Genomic DNA, 14,902 nt, shown 5'->3' with positions numbered 1-14,902 from the left:
GTCTCAGCCCTCAGGGACTCCACAGCACCCTGGGGAGCCTCGAGTCCCACCAGACACCAGAAACGGTACCTGCTGCCGTTGTTAGAAGCTGACTGCTGTGAGCCCCGAGAGGGTCGCACATGATCTCATTTCCTCCTCCCCAGATTCTTACTGCTAGTCTCCTTTTACAGACGGAAAAACTGAGGTCACGGGGAATTCCCTGGTGATACAGTGGCTAAGACTCGGTGCTTCTAATGTAGGGGAACTAAGATCCCACATGCCTCGTGGCACAGCCAAAAAATTAAAATTAATTAATTAAAGAAAAAAAAATTAGGTCAGAAGGGGTTCAATCCGCCACCCAAGAGCACAGAGTTAGCAAATAAAGGATCGGCCTGTGCTCTGCCCGCTCCCCTGATGTGCCCAGGTAACTAAGGCAGGAAATCCAGACACAGGATGGGCAAGGCCCACGTGGGCGTCCCCCTTGGTCTTGTTTGCGTCTCCCTCTAAACTGAGAGCTTCTTTACCTTGGTCACCACATGACACGAGGCACAGAATTGGTGCTTGGAAAACACTGTGAATGAAAAATCATCCTAAGAGCAGATACTTGTAAAGTGCCCACTAGACACCAGGTGCTATGTCACCATAAGCCTTTGAGGTGGGTATTATTATTACCCCCATTTCACAGACGGGGAAACTGAGACGCAGCTCAGACTTCCCTCAGGTAAGTAGGGAAGCAGTGATTCACCAGGCAGTAAGCAAGTGCATAAATTAACGAAGTAATTGATGAATAAATGATTGAGTTAGGATGGGTGAATGCAGCAGAGAAAACTTGAGTAAGTATGTTAAGTTTATTTTTGTTTTTGTTTTTTGTGTGTGTGGCATGTGAGCCCCCTGCATTGGGAGTTCTGAGTCTTAGCCAGTGGACCGCCAGGGAAATCCCAAGTAAGGAGGTTTTGAAGGAGAGAAACAGCAGCAAAGCTGAGAGGTTGGTCTTGCAGAGTGGAGACGTGGAGGCCATCACCACTGTTCCACCTCTGGCTCCCAGGAAAAGGCCCCTTCCCCTCTCTCAGAGAGGTTTGAATCCTTTCCAGGCTGTTGCCCAGCAACGGTACTCTCATTCCCCACCACCACCACCCCACCCCACTCCAGAGCTGGAGGTGAGGCCTGGCCGGTGGGGTCCCTGGTTGGGGGCGAAGAAGCTCAGAGGTCAGAAGGGTGGCCTGGATGGGCTCCTAGACGGGGAGAAGAGCCCCGAGTCTGTAGGGAAGGGGCTGTTTGGACCAACTTTTACTCTGAGGGCACCTGCCCGGCACCGCGCAGGAGCAGATGCCCATGACTGCTCATGGCAATGACCATGAGGCCGTGAGTTGGAAGTCCTGATTGGAGGAGATCTTGGATGACTCACTTTCCTTCCTGAACCTACTTCCTCACCGGCAGCATGGGGACGCGGTGCCCAGTCCTGGGGGATGGTGCGAAGACAGGATGGGACCATGAGGAAGCTTTGCACTGGGGGGTGCAGGCTGTTTTTATAAGCAAGGAGTGTGTAAACTCTCTTCAGAGGAGAAAGAACACTGGGGCAAAGAAGTCTCAGGGTTTCTCCAAGAGAGAAGGGGATTCTCTGTGGGGCGCCTGGAGGACTCCTGGAAGAGGTGGACCCTGCATGACTTCTCCAAGTGGAGGTGTGGGTCAGGAGGAGGAGAGAATTCCTGGCCGGGCAGGTTGACGGGGGAGCAAAGGCCTGGGGGCGCGAGGCGGGAGCGCATTCAGGCGGTAACAGCTACTGCGCTGGGCGTTGCCTTTAGTCCTCACTGCAGCTCCGGAGGCTGGACTCACTGCTGCCATTTCCCAGGACAGGAAATTTGTCCCAGAGAGGGAGAGGCACTTGCTCCCGGTGGCACAGATGGTGAGAGGCAGGGCAGTCCAGTGTGCTTTCTCCTGCTTCGTGCGTGTCCAGGGAAGCAAGCCGCTCAGCGGGGTGGAGCAGAGAGGGCAAAGGGAGAGAAGTGCCCTGAGGCCCGGGGGCCTCCTCCGGCCACAGGGAAGGGGCAGGGCACCGGGGATCCGGTGACGGGTTCTGAGCTGGAGAGCACTGACCCAGGCTGGGCCCTCAGGTGCCCAGGTACTGTCCGGGCCGTCTGGCTCCACCTCCTACACCTCCACCCTCTGCATCCATCCACCCCCACCGTTTCCCAGCCACGTTGAGAAGCCATGTGTGACGGAGGAGAATGTAAAAATATATATGCAACCGAAAAAACAACAACGAGCTGACAGAACACAGCTATAAATACTCTGACGGGCTCGGAGACGTTCCCGCATCCTGCTTCCTGCTGCCTGAGGCGCGGGGGCATGGAAGTGGCAGGTGGGGTGGGACAGCCATGTGTGGACCTACTCTGTGCCAAGCGCCTCGCAGGCAGCACATCTCTGGATCTTTGCAAAAACGCTCCCGGAGAATCGCCAGTGTCATGCTGGCTTCTTTGGCTCCCAGATAAGGAAGCCGAAGCACAGAGAAGTCGGTCTAGCCAAGGTGACACAGCAGGGGATCTTGGGAAGCAGCAGAGCTGGGATTCCAGCAGGGCCAGCTTTCTGAAGAAGAGGGCCGGCTTCAGGCTCTGCCTCCTGAGATCCTCGCCCACGGGCAGGGAGAGCATCGGGCTTCCAGGAACTCCTCTGCTTACACACCTTCCAGGGCTCCCCAGTGCCCTCCAGATAAAGACCTAATTCAAGGCTGTCACAGCCCTGTGATGTGGCCTCTGCCCACTCCCAGAGCCCACCTCCCGCCATGGCCCCAGATTTCTGAGTCCCAGCCAGGCAACGCTGGCCTGCTCTCAGGACTCCTTGAGGGCCCAGCACAGCCGGTCTTGTCACCTCCTGTCCTCTGAAGTCACATCTGCCTACACCCGGGCCTCAGCTCAAGTACTGCCTCCTCCTGAGCTTTCCCTGTGATCAGGGGAGTCACTACTGGTGATGGGCCGCAGCTGTGAGGGCCGGGAGAGGGGAAGGCAGGGCCTGCCATCCGTGCTCCTCTCTGACGGCCTTGCAGCTGCTGGAGAGCCTGGGGGTGGTGGCGTGAAATGGGATTGAAGGGGAGCTGGCCTTGGACTCTGGGAGGAGGAGAAGGAAAGAAAACGAAGGATGAAGAAAGACGAAAGGGACTCCTGGGGCCTTCAGGAGGAGAAGAGCCGAGAAGAACTGGAGATAAGTTGGCTCTGGCTCTTGGACCTTCATCATGTCTCAGATCAGCTTTCCATGAGGTGTCGGAGCCTGTTTGCACCTCTGGCTGGTGTCAGCATAAAGGTAAGGCTGCCAATGGGGTTATTTGTTCTTTTTCAGACTTTCCCTATAGACCAGTGCTGCACAAGAAGAACATAATACAAGCTACTTAAGTAATTTTTAATTTTAATTTTCTAGTAGCTACTTAAAAAAAAAAAAGAAGCAGTGGAACTTAATTTTAGTGTTTTATTTCATCCAGTGTATGTTAGTTTCTCAGTTGTGTCTGACTCTTTGCAACCCCAGGGACCGTAGGCCGGCAGGCTCCTCTGTCCATGGGATTTTCCAGGCAAGGATACTGGAGTGAGTTGCCTGTCCCTCCTCCAGAAGATCTTCCCAACCCGGGGCTGAACCTGGATCTCCTGCATTGCAGGCAGATGCTTTACCATCTGAGCCACCAGGGAAGACCATTTCACCCAATATATTCCAAACGTTTCTACACGTAATCAATACAACAACTGAGATTTTTTTAAAACTTTTTTGTCCTACTAAATCTCCAAAATCCAGTGTGCCTTTTACAGTTTGGACAGGCTGTATTTCAAGTACGTAATAGAACACGTGTGGCTACTGTGCTGGACAGCTCGGCTCTAGACTGTAAACTCCATGAGAATCGGCGCCGTGACTGTACCCACCACTGTTGTTTCCAGGGTCTGGCGTGTAATGGAGAACATTTGTCGAATGACTAGCTAACTGACTAGCTGAATGAATGAATGAACAAATGTCTGAGGCCTTGATAGATCAAAAGCCAGCTGTCCTCTTGGGTCATGGAAGAGCGTAGAAATAAATTCTAGTCCCACCTCTGCATCCTGTGTGCTTCATGACCACAAACGAGTCTCTCACCTGTTAGGCCTTAGTTTTCCCATCTGTACAGTGGGCTGGGATTGGACTATGTGATTTTTTTCCCCCCAGGCTCTCAGTGAGGTTTCTCCAGGGGAGCCTACTCTCTTCTCTGCAGCTCCCTTCCCTGAGTCAGGCCCCCAGAGAAGTTTCCTGTCTCTCACACCCCTCACCCTGCCCTCCCTCCTCCTATCTGTGAGGCAGGAGGTCTCCGGGTAACCTTCTGTTCAGAGCAGAGCGGAACCCTAGGGGGAGAGACCGAGGCAGGGCTCCTGCCACACGGTGGCCACACAGCGAGCAGGGCAGAGCTGGGCCTTTGTTTTCCTCATCTGAAAAATGGGTGCAAAACCTGCCTTCATCCCATCAAACTGCAGTGCCTCAAATCCAGGCTGTGCTATGCTGTGACCTTGGTCAAAGCACTTTACCTCACTGCCCTCAGCATCCTCGTTTGTAAACTTGGATGATAAAAATACCAGCTCCGCCAGGCTGCTGTGCCCACGAAGCCTATTAACACACACAAACCTCGCATACAGCTCCCAGGCACACTCTAAGTGCTGTACAAGGAATAGATATTATTAGCCTTCACCACGGAGCTAATTCTGCAGTTCAGATGCGGTGAGGGGTGTGACCAGGGTTTGCAAACTAGAAAGTTCCCCCTGGAGAGGCAAGCATTTTTGGACCGCAGAGGACAGCGCAAACTATAAAACACGTTGTGACTTGCAGAGCATTTTGTAAATGTTGCTGCATCAAGGAGGCAGTTGTGGATTAGCTTTTTATAATCCGAAAAGCACTTCAGCGTCATAAACCACTTTAGGGGCCATAGAGCTCTTTGCAAGGGCGCTCTAGACTGTGGAGTGCTGTGAAGTCTGAGACAAGTGGCCTTTCAGAGACATGGGCAAGACGCAGGGTGGGAGTGTGTAAAGAGCAGCTAGAAGCAGAGGAGAAAAACAGCAGTTCATTTCCCCTGTCCCTGTTCAGAGAAACCCTAGCATATCTGCAGATTCCTGCAATTCTGTTCTGAGGCCAGGGAGGCCTCTCGGCATCGCTGACTCAGCCAAACAGGAGGAGCTCGGCAGGAGTCAGCCCCGTCTTCTTTGTGATCCTGCCTTGTCTCTTTCCTTTTTTCTATCGCAAAGGCAATGGACCTGACACCCTTTAACGATTTCCCTGGGGGTGACCAGGGAGATGCCCGCTGACCTTGCCGTGAGGCCCAGACTTGTGGGAACCCCGCTTCCTCAGCTGCCCGGCTCTGATCGCCCTGCCCCTGATCTCAACCCAGCCTCACCCCCTCCTGCCCCACCTTCCTTTCCTTCCTCTTCAGAAGGAAGACATCAGCATGGCCCTCCTGCCTCCTCTAGTAGTGTTAGTCACTCCGTCGTGTCAGGACCATGCGATCCCACGAACTGTAGCTCACCAGGCTCCTCTGTCCATGGGATTCGCCAGGCAAGAGTACTGGAGTGAATTGCCATTCCCTTCTGTAGTACGATTCATTTTTCTGAACAAAGCCAGAAAATCCCCAGCAATTGTGAATGCAGGTTTTCTTGCCCAGTTGCTTGCACTGGTCCATGTTTGGTCACTGTTGTGCCCCAACACTCAGTCCCGTGTTTGGCCCTGGAAACATGTGCTGAGTGAATGAATGAGTGAGTGGTGGGCTGCTGAGTCAGGGGGAGGAGAAAAGCTGCCCTATGTGCTTGTCCAGTGCCCACAGTCCTTGGAGGTCAGTTCTATGACAAGGTAACTCATTCAGGAAGAGGCTGAAGCTGGTGTGTGTCCATTTAAGATGTGGAAACAGTCCCCCCACCAACACATCCTTGGTATCCTCGAGGGCCATAGCAGTATTGGCACTTGGGGTCCTCCTTTAGGGTCTGACATGTCCCCATTAGCCACTGCCTCTTCCCAGGGGCACCAGGGATGACAGAATAACAGGACTGTGATTCCCAGGACCCGCTGCAAATCAGAATCCCCTGGAAAGCTTTTAACACCAGGGCCACTTGCTCCTTGCTCCTCTTCTACTAAGATGTGATCTGACGTGGGGCCTAATGGTTGATTCCTTTGAAATCCTAGTTGATTCAAATAGACATCATTGAGACAGAGATAGAGGGTAAATCTGCAGAGCAAATGGGTCTGTGAGTGCCAGTGGGGTTTCCACAAGGATCCCTCCATGAATCAGGCAGTCTGGGGGCTGGGGTCCAGGCTGGATGATGCAGAGGAAGTTATGTGGGCTTTAGAGTCATTGGAGGCCTGGGTTCGAATTCCCAGTTCTGCTTCATTCCTGCTCTGTGGCCTTGGGCAAGTCACTGCACCTGTCTAGGCTTGTTTCCCTCCTCCGTTAATTGGCAATCAGAATTCCTCACAGGCTGTTGGGATCAATCAGTAAGAAGGTGTCATCTCTAATTACCTGGCACAGGGCCCAGCTTGGAGCCAGTGCTCCACAAACAGTGGTTCTCTTGGCTTCCTGAACTAGCTTTGGGGTGGTAGGGGAGGACAAGGTGGCTCCCACACTGCCCTAAGTATTTTTATTTTTTACTTATTTTTTATTAATTGAGAGGAGCACCGGACTGTGAGAAAGGATGCATGGCCTTGTCCTGGTTCTAAACCATCATGGTGTGTGACCCTGGCCAAGTCTCTCAACCACTCTGAGCCTCAGTTTCCTCATCTGTAATCAGAGATCCAGTGGTGCGTACATCTCATCTCAACTCTGTTCAGTGACATCACACTGGCCCATCACACTGGTGGGACTATTTACATCAGGGAAATTGGCAAACATTACAAATGAGGACTCCTCTGCCCCCAGCCCCAGCGGTCAGTTTATCAGCAGAACAGTGGGACTCAAATAACAATAGCTTCCACCATAGCTGCTGGGAGATTCTGAGAGCTAGTGTCTGTTAAGCCCTTAACACAGCACCTGGGACTTAGCACAGCACCTGGGCACTGATACATGTTAGTTAAATGCACTTGACATTTATCAGCGAACCTTTTGCCTCTGCCTAGTATAAGGTAATCACATCTGTCACCTCATTTAGCTTTAACAACCCTAGGAAATTTCTCTGTGTGTACTAAGTTGCTTCAGTCATCTCTGGCTCTTTGGAACACTTTGGACTATAGCCCACCAGGCTCCTTTGTCCATGGGATTCTCCAGGCAAGAGTACTGGAGTGGGTTGCCATGCCCTTCTCCAGGGGATCTTTCTGACCCAGGGGTTCAATCCATATCTCTTACATCTCCTGCATTGGCAAGCGGGTTTATTCCCACTAGTGACACCTGGTAAGTCCCAGGAAATTTCTGGAGAAGGAAATTAAGGCTCAGACAGGCTCGCTGATTTTTTCTCTTTTTATTTATTTTTAATTAATTTTTGTTGGAGTGTAGTTGCTTTACACTGTTGTGTTTGCTTCTACTGCACAACAAAGTGAACCAGCTATAAAGCTTGCTGACTTTAAACACAGTTAAATCTTTCAGACCAACTTTGTGCTACATTTATTCTTATATATCCACCTCATTTAAGCCTCACAACCCCCTTTTTCTCATGACAGTTGAGGAATCAAAGGCCCAGGATGGGCTAGTGACCTACCCAAGGTCACACAGTGAGCCCGAGGCCTGGGTATCTGTCTTGAACCCTCACGTGCTGGCTTCCCTCCCCACCAAACCCCACCGCATGCCCTACTGGACGAGGACACGCTTTGCTGATACAGTCTCTCTGGCTCTTTCCAGCTCTGACATCCTCGGTATTTAAATCAGCACATGAATATTTCACGAGCATCCCGGGCGCAAATAACCCCCTGCCTGGTTATGTCAGGTTTGGGGCCGCAGCCGTGAGGCCCAGGCGCTTCTGCTCTTTGCGAGACAGGCAATTCCGCGAGGCCTCCGAGCCGCAGCCAAGGAATCGATAGCCTTTAAATAAGTAATTAGAGGCACTGAAGACGGCGGCACATCCAGGAGCGAGCAGGGGAATATAAACTCCTTAAGTCTCCCAGGCTCACTGGGGAGGGCCAGTTCTGGTTCTTGGTCAAGAAACGTGACGGGCCTGGGACGGGTGAGGATGGGGAAGTGCAGGGAAGGCTAGGGTGGAGACAATGGGAGTTGGCATTTATTGAGCACTTCCCATGCGTCAGCCTTTGCCTCATTAATACCCTACCCAGTGTTCTGCTAAAGACAGTGAAGCTCAGAGAGGGTGAGCCAGTTGCCCCAGGCCACACAGCTACAGGACGGCAGAGGTCACAGGCCTGCCTGACCTCAGAGCAGGTTTTCTCAACCTAGCTGCTATTGACATTTGGGGTCTGGGTAATTCTTTATTGGAGGTGGGGACAGTCCGGGCCTTTGTAGGATGTTTAGCAGCCATGACCTCTGTCCTATGGATAGACAGAGGAAAGTAGCTCATCTTCCCACTTGTGACAACCAAGACTGTCTCCAGACATTGCCAGATGTCCCGTGGGGGCCCCCACCCAGCAGCGAGTCTCTGCTCACTTTCTTTCTCCTTTCCTCTGCTTCTGGTGGCTTCTGTGATAAGGATCAGCATCTTTCTCCCAACCTAGAGAGGTGGCCGTGGAGCCAGAACTGGCTAGGTGAGACAACTTGTTTACTGGCTGGCTGTGTGACCCTGGACAAGTTCTCAACCTCTCTGTGCCCCAGTGTTCCTATCTATACAATGCCCCCTGCTGAAATTGTATCATGAGGTTTAAATGAGTTTGTACTATGTGCACATAAAGCAGTGCCTGGTAGATAAGTGTGAGCTTTGAGACGAAGTACCAGCCCAAGACCGCAGCCTCACTGGTACCGTTGTCCCCGTAAAAAAGGGCAGAAGCAGGAGCCAGGGAAGACACCATCTCCCACAGCATCCGCTGTTGTTCCATCTCTGCTGCAACCCCCCACCCCTCCCCACCCACCCCCTCCCCCAGCCCTGGAGGAGTCAGAGAAAACAGCCAACACGGATGGCTCTTTAGTCCCACAGGATCACAAGGTTATAAGAACAAAAGCTGCCACTTCCTCTCTCCCTGCAGTGCTGTCTGTGCATGGACACCATCTGATTAGAGTGTAGTTCTTTTTATGACCCAGGAAGGTATAAAAATACAGATAAACAAGTGCATTTTATCACTGGCATTGGTCGTTGCGTGCTACTTGTCTACAGGATGGGTTTTGTTACAGTTATGTCTGTTGGAAACAAGGTTCCAGGATGCTGTCCTCATCTGGGTCTTGAGAAAAACTGTCACGAAACCATTCCTGGGTCTCCTTACAGTGCAGGTGTATATGTGTGCGTGTGTGCGTGCAACTATGCAGTTAAAATTCTGCCTTGCCCCAGAAGGAAAGGTCCCTCCCTAGAGATTACCCGGCTCAGGCTCTGGTTTAGTCAAGGAATGTTTGTGTGTGTGTGACTTCTTTGCTAATTGGCGTAGAGCTGATTTACAGTGTTGTGTTTGTTGCAGGTATATGGGCTAGTGACTCAGTTATGCATATACATAGATATTCATTCTTTTTCAGATTTGTTTCCCATATAGGTTATTACAGAATATTTATTGGGTAGAGTTCCCTGGGCTATACAGTAGGTCCTTGTTGGTAGTCAAGGAATCTGAGGCCCAGGACAGGCCAGTGCTTCGTCCATGATCAGGGAACAGCTTGGCTCAGCGGTCGTCTTCTGAGCGTGTCAGTGAAGCCCCACTCCGGGGCACAGGGGAGCTGTCTTTCCAGCTCACAGGGCAGATGTTGTGGTGGGTGATGGGTGGATGGGCCTTCCACGTGGTGATTCAGGGACCCAAGCTCCCTCCTCCTGTGGCTACACCCTCCTCGAGAGCCTCAGAAGCATCTGCTTTTGGCTGACTGGGAGAAAAATTTGGAGGCTTGCAGGGTTTTATGGATTTTTATAAAAAGTTTTGGGCTTCCCAGTGGTTAGGCTCAGTGATTAAGAATCTGCCTGACAGTGCGGGAGATGTGGGTTTGATCCCTGAGTCAGGAAGATCCCCTGGAGAAGGAAATGGCAACCCACTCCAGTATTCTTGCCTGGGAAATCCCATGGACAGAGGAGCCTGACAGGCTGCAGTCTATGGGGTCACAAAAGGGTTGAACAGAACCTAGCGACTAAACAACAACATGGGCCTGGAAGTGGCCCCAGTCACTTCTGTCCATGTTCCATCAGTTGATCCAAGGTCACATTCAATACTTAACTGCAAGGAAGTTTGGGAAGTGTAGCCCGGCTGTGTGCCCAGGAGGAAGAAGAGACAGATGGGTGAACAGCTGGCCGGGTCTAGGCTGAAAGCTGCGTAGGCAGAAAGTATTGAAATGGAGATGCAGGTCACCCATGCCCTCAGTTTGAGGTTCTGAGTAAGAGTTCATCTCTTTTGTTATTATTTATTTGGCTGCAATGGGTCTTAGTTGGGGCATGCAGGATCTTCAATCCTCAGTTGCAGAATGTGGGATCTAGTTCCCTGACCAGGGATTGATCCCAGGCCCCCTGCATTGGGAACTCAGAATCTTAACCACTGGACCACCAGGGAAGCCCCAAGATCTCATCTTTTTGAGCCCTGTCCATTGATCACTGGATGCCTGTGTCTTCTCTCTGGAGAGACCACCCCCGCCCATGATCAGTCTGAGACTCCCAGGGCCCTGGCTAACTCATTCCAGGAGTCAGCAGCCCTTGTCTCTAAAGGGTAGCAGAGAAGAAACGGGGAAATGGGGCTCATTTCCTGAAAGGCCCTGTTCTCTGTGTCAGGCCGGCAGTGTTTCCTTTTCCAGGGAGGCGAGAGCCTCTCCCCCCAGGGTTACCTGTCACCCCACAGCACCCCAGGCCCAGGCTCTCAACAGAACAGCACTCAGAAGATGACCCAGTGCATCAGTTCTCACACGTGCCTGCACACACACACACACACACAGCCCCTTCAGAACCGGCCGTGGCAGAAGTTTGTCGCTTTGATTAACGAGTATCTATCTGAGGGATCCCCAGATGGTGAGAGGACCGCCACCAGCCCACGCGCTGCCGGGACGTGTATCCTGCAGCTAGAATGTGGACTGCTGCTGCCTAGCCACTTCAGTCATGTCCAACTCTGTGCGACCCTACGGACTGTAGCCCGCCAGGTTCCTCTGTCCACGGGCTTCTCCAGGCAGGACTAGTAGAATGAGTTGCCATTCCCTTCTCCGGGGGATCTTCCCAACCCAGGGATTGAACCCGGGTCTCCTGAACTGCAGGCGGATTCTTTACCACTGAGCCACCAGGGAAGGCCTAAAGTGTGGACACACCCTCCCGCGTCTGGAAATCGTTGGAGTGGCACAAAGGCCCAGAGTCAGGTGGGCCTTTAAAGGCCGCTGCCACAGAATGGCACCATCTCCAGGTGCCAGCAGGAGCCGGGGCGACCAGCTGGCAAGCGGCACACTCCAGCGTGGCACCCTGGCTGGGCCCTGGCTGGGCCGGCACTCTCCGGCTTCCCGTCAAACCTGTTTCTCCAGTCCCCCATCGATCGTATGCCCCACCTGACACTTTCCCAAACACCTCCTTTACATTAACCAGAGTCATTCTCCACTGACGGGGCTGCCAAGAACCCTGCCTGCTGTACCTGGTCATTGACCCCCTCCCTCCAAGGATCTCCTTGGTTGCCAGCTTCCTTCAGGGCCATTCCAGGCCCCAGGCAGGCCTAACAGCCTCCATCCTCAAGGGAAAGGCTGGGTTTCCCATCTCTCCCCTCTAGGAGATTTCAGAGCAAATTTCCAATGTGTTTTCACACTGCTTCAACAGTTAAGTTCCTCAAGAATCAGCATAATTGGAATTCTTTGTAATCCCATGTATTTCCACTTTTGCATGTAAAACCATTATCCTGAGAAGAGGCCCACACTCTGCCCTGGAGGTGAGGACCCTGCCAGGGTGAGGACCCTCTGAACTGTAGCCCCTAGACTGCTGGTACCAGTATTCCTTCATCTACAACATAGGTCTCCTTCGCCTTAGGAGACCCCTACCGGTTTGAGGACCATCCCATCCTCCCTGAAGTTCCGACTGGAAGAAGGTCCTTACTTCTTCCAGGGCTGAGCTCCTCTCTCCACTCTATAGGGCCAGGCAGTCCCTAGAGGGAGGTCATTGTCACATGCCTCACTCTCTAATATCAGCTCATTGATTAAGGAGGCAAGAACTCCTGACCCAAACCTGGCCAACCAGTTCCTTCTCCGCAGTTATCTTTTTAAAACTAGAACTGGGGGAAACAGTTGTAGCCCCCCGGTGGGGACTTGTGAGTTAAGAGTAGTTTTGTTTTCCACAAAGTGGGTGGAGGCAATTTGAGTAGGAAAGGAAGCTGAAGAGACAGAGACAGAAAGAGGAAAGGAGAAAAATGGGCTGGGACGGGGGAAGGGGATGAAGCCGGCAGCATCCTGACCCCTGGCCCAGCTGCGGCCCTGCCCAGTAGCAATCTGTCTCCTTGAGCTCCCCACTTTTTTTTTTTTGCTTCAGCTGGTTGGAAGTGGAGTTTGTTACCATTTGTCTTGTTCCCACTGAACCTCCAGGATCCTCACAGTGCCTGGTGCATAATAGGTGTGCAGTCAACACCTGTCAATGAATCAGTGAACAACCACGCACATGCAAAAGAAGAAAGTCCAAGGTACAGAGGGGAGAGGGTTAACTCTATGTGGGCAGACATCAGGAATTGCCTGGGGTGGGAGGTGATATTTGAAGTGGGATTTGAAGGGTGAGTAGGACTTCTCTGGATGACCGTTGTGGTGGGAAGAGTTTAGAAAAGACAACGGGGGCTAGGCTGAGAAAGAATTATTATCAGGTAAAAACTTAGGACTTGTACATATGGGAGCTGATCTGGGTCTAAATCCTGTGTTCCTGATGATGCCAGAGCTGCACCTGGGAATCCCATGGACGTGAGTGTCTGGGTGCCCCTTGGCTCCCCGCAGGGCCCTGTGCATCTGGGTACCGCCCGTGTGAGTGAGTGCCTGGGCACCCTTCAGCTGTCCTCGTGGCCCTGCTTCTATTAGGAAATCGGGTTCTCCTCCCACCCTCCCAGCAACACTCCGACAGCTGCCCTCATAGGGGGCCCTGATAAGCCCCCCAGATCCAGAAGACAGACCCCGTTCAGTCCTGACCCTCTCTAACCTCTGAGCAGCTTTCCACACTCGGACCTTGCCCCACACTGCTCCTCCTGGGCAGCTCCTTCGCTGTCCCCCTGGGGTCTCCTCTCCCAGGCCCACCTCCACTCCTTAAACGTCAGTGGCCTTCCAGGCCTCTTGCGCCGCTCTCACCCTGGACACCCTCATCAGCTCCTTAGCTTCCCGGACCACTTAGTGGTGTGGCCTCCAGGAGTCCCACCTCCATCAGCTCCAGAATCCCTTCTCCTCCAGACTGTGCGGCAGACCCCTCAGGCCCAAATCGGACTCTTCACCCTACCCCTCCTGCCCACCGTATCCGTGTTCCGATTGTGGACACTTTCCCCATCTACCTGCCATGGGGAGCAGATTCCTGGCCCCACAGAAGAGAAGAAACAGACTGGCAGACGGACGGGGATGACCACAGAGATGGGTCTGCCTGACTCGGGTCCCACTGCTTGGTTAGGACTCAGGACGTGGCAGTGTTTCTCACCTCTGACCTCCATGACCTCCTGGGGCTGGGGCAGTAAATGTTGACCCAGTCAATTTCCACCACGCTTCGAAACAGCGGTCAGCTGCTGACCACACTGTCAATTATTCAGGCTCCCTGGGACTCCAGCAAGAGCAACGGTTTAACTAAAACACACCTCAGTCATCCTCACATGCCCAACTTGCCCTCAGAGGCCTGAAGAGGGATGGCCAGCCAGCCCAGGGCATCTCCCCAGGCCCTCGCTCCACGCCCCCCCCCACCCCAGACCCCACACTTCCAACCAAGATGTGCCAGGTTCCCTGTGCTCAAATCTCCTGCAGGTTTTCTCAGGCCAAGGGCTGAAGGGCAGAACTGGGACTAGTGGCAGGAAGGGACCCGAGGCACATTTCAATTCAGTGCCCTGGGACACAGACTTTTCTCGTGACCAGAGGCAGGCACTCTGGGAGGGAGGGAGTCCCAGTGTAGTGGGTTCCTGCTAGTTCACACCAGCCTGTGATGGGGAGGGATGGTTATCCATGCGGAGAGACCAGGGCTGCCTAGGAAAAATAACTAACATTTTAAGCTTGCTCTAACATTTGCAAAACTCTCAATAGCACGTGTTGTCGCGTGGCCTTAAGTCTTTTTCTTGGAACCAAGTGGTACATTAAAAAAAAATGTGTTCATTTGATAAACAAGTCGAGGACTTTACTGGGGCTCCAGGGTGACGCAAGAGGATCAATTCAGCCCTGCCCTCCAGTAATAGATGTTGTTGTTCAGTCGCTCAGTTGTGTCCAACTCTTTGCAGCCCCATGGACTGCAGCACTCCGGGCTTCCCTGTCCTTCACTATCTCCGGGAGTTTTCTCAAATTCATGTCCACTGAATCAGTGATGCTATCTAACCATCTCATTCTCTGCCACCCCCTTCTCCTTTTGCCTTCAAGCTTTCCCAGGATCAGGGTCTTTTCTAATGAGCTGGCTCTTCACAGAAGTAACAGGCAAGTTTGGTCTTGGAGTACGAAATGAAGCAGGGGAGAGGCTAACAGAGTTTTGCCAAGAGAACGCACTGGTCGCAGCAAACACCCTCTTCCAACAGCACAAGAGACGACTCTACACATGGACATCACCAGATGGTCAACACCAAAATCAGACTGATTATATTCTTTGCAGTTGAATATGGAGAAGCTCCATACAGTCAGCAAAAACAAGACCAAGAGCTGACTGTGGCTCAGATTATGAGCTCCTTATTGCAAAATTCAGACTTAAATTGAATAAAGTAGGGGAAACCACTAGACCATTCA

General features: G+C 52.5%; 1 long non-coding RNA gene across 2 annotated transcripts in view; it reads left to right on the top strand.

The window, feature by feature from the left end:
- LOC139029665 (uncharacterized) overlaps positions 1-14,902 on the top strand; it is a 39,161-nt gene that overhangs the window by 208 nt on the left and 24,051 nt on the right. Inside the window, exon 1 of one of the 2 annotated variants that reach the window (XR_011482672.1) lies at positions 872-3,273. The exons of the other annotated variant lie outside the window; for it this stretch is intronic. This is a non-coding gene — a long non-coding RNA (uncharacterized lncRNA). Of the gene's footprint in view, positions 1-871; positions 3,274-14,902 lie in introns of those variants that run through there. 2 annotated transcript variants of the gene reach the window in all.

This window comes from Odocoileus virginianus, chromosome 2 (assembly GCF_023699985.2).
Source record: "Odocoileus virginianus isolate 20LAN1187 ecotype Illinois chromosome 2, Ovbor_1.2, whole genome shotgun sequence".
Classification (NCBI taxonomy): Eukaryota; Metazoa; Chordata; class Mammalia; order Artiodactyla; family Cervidae; genus Odocoileus; species Odocoileus virginianus.
Note: the sequence above shows the minus strand (reverse complement) of the source record. Positions and strands in the feature narration are given on the sequence as shown.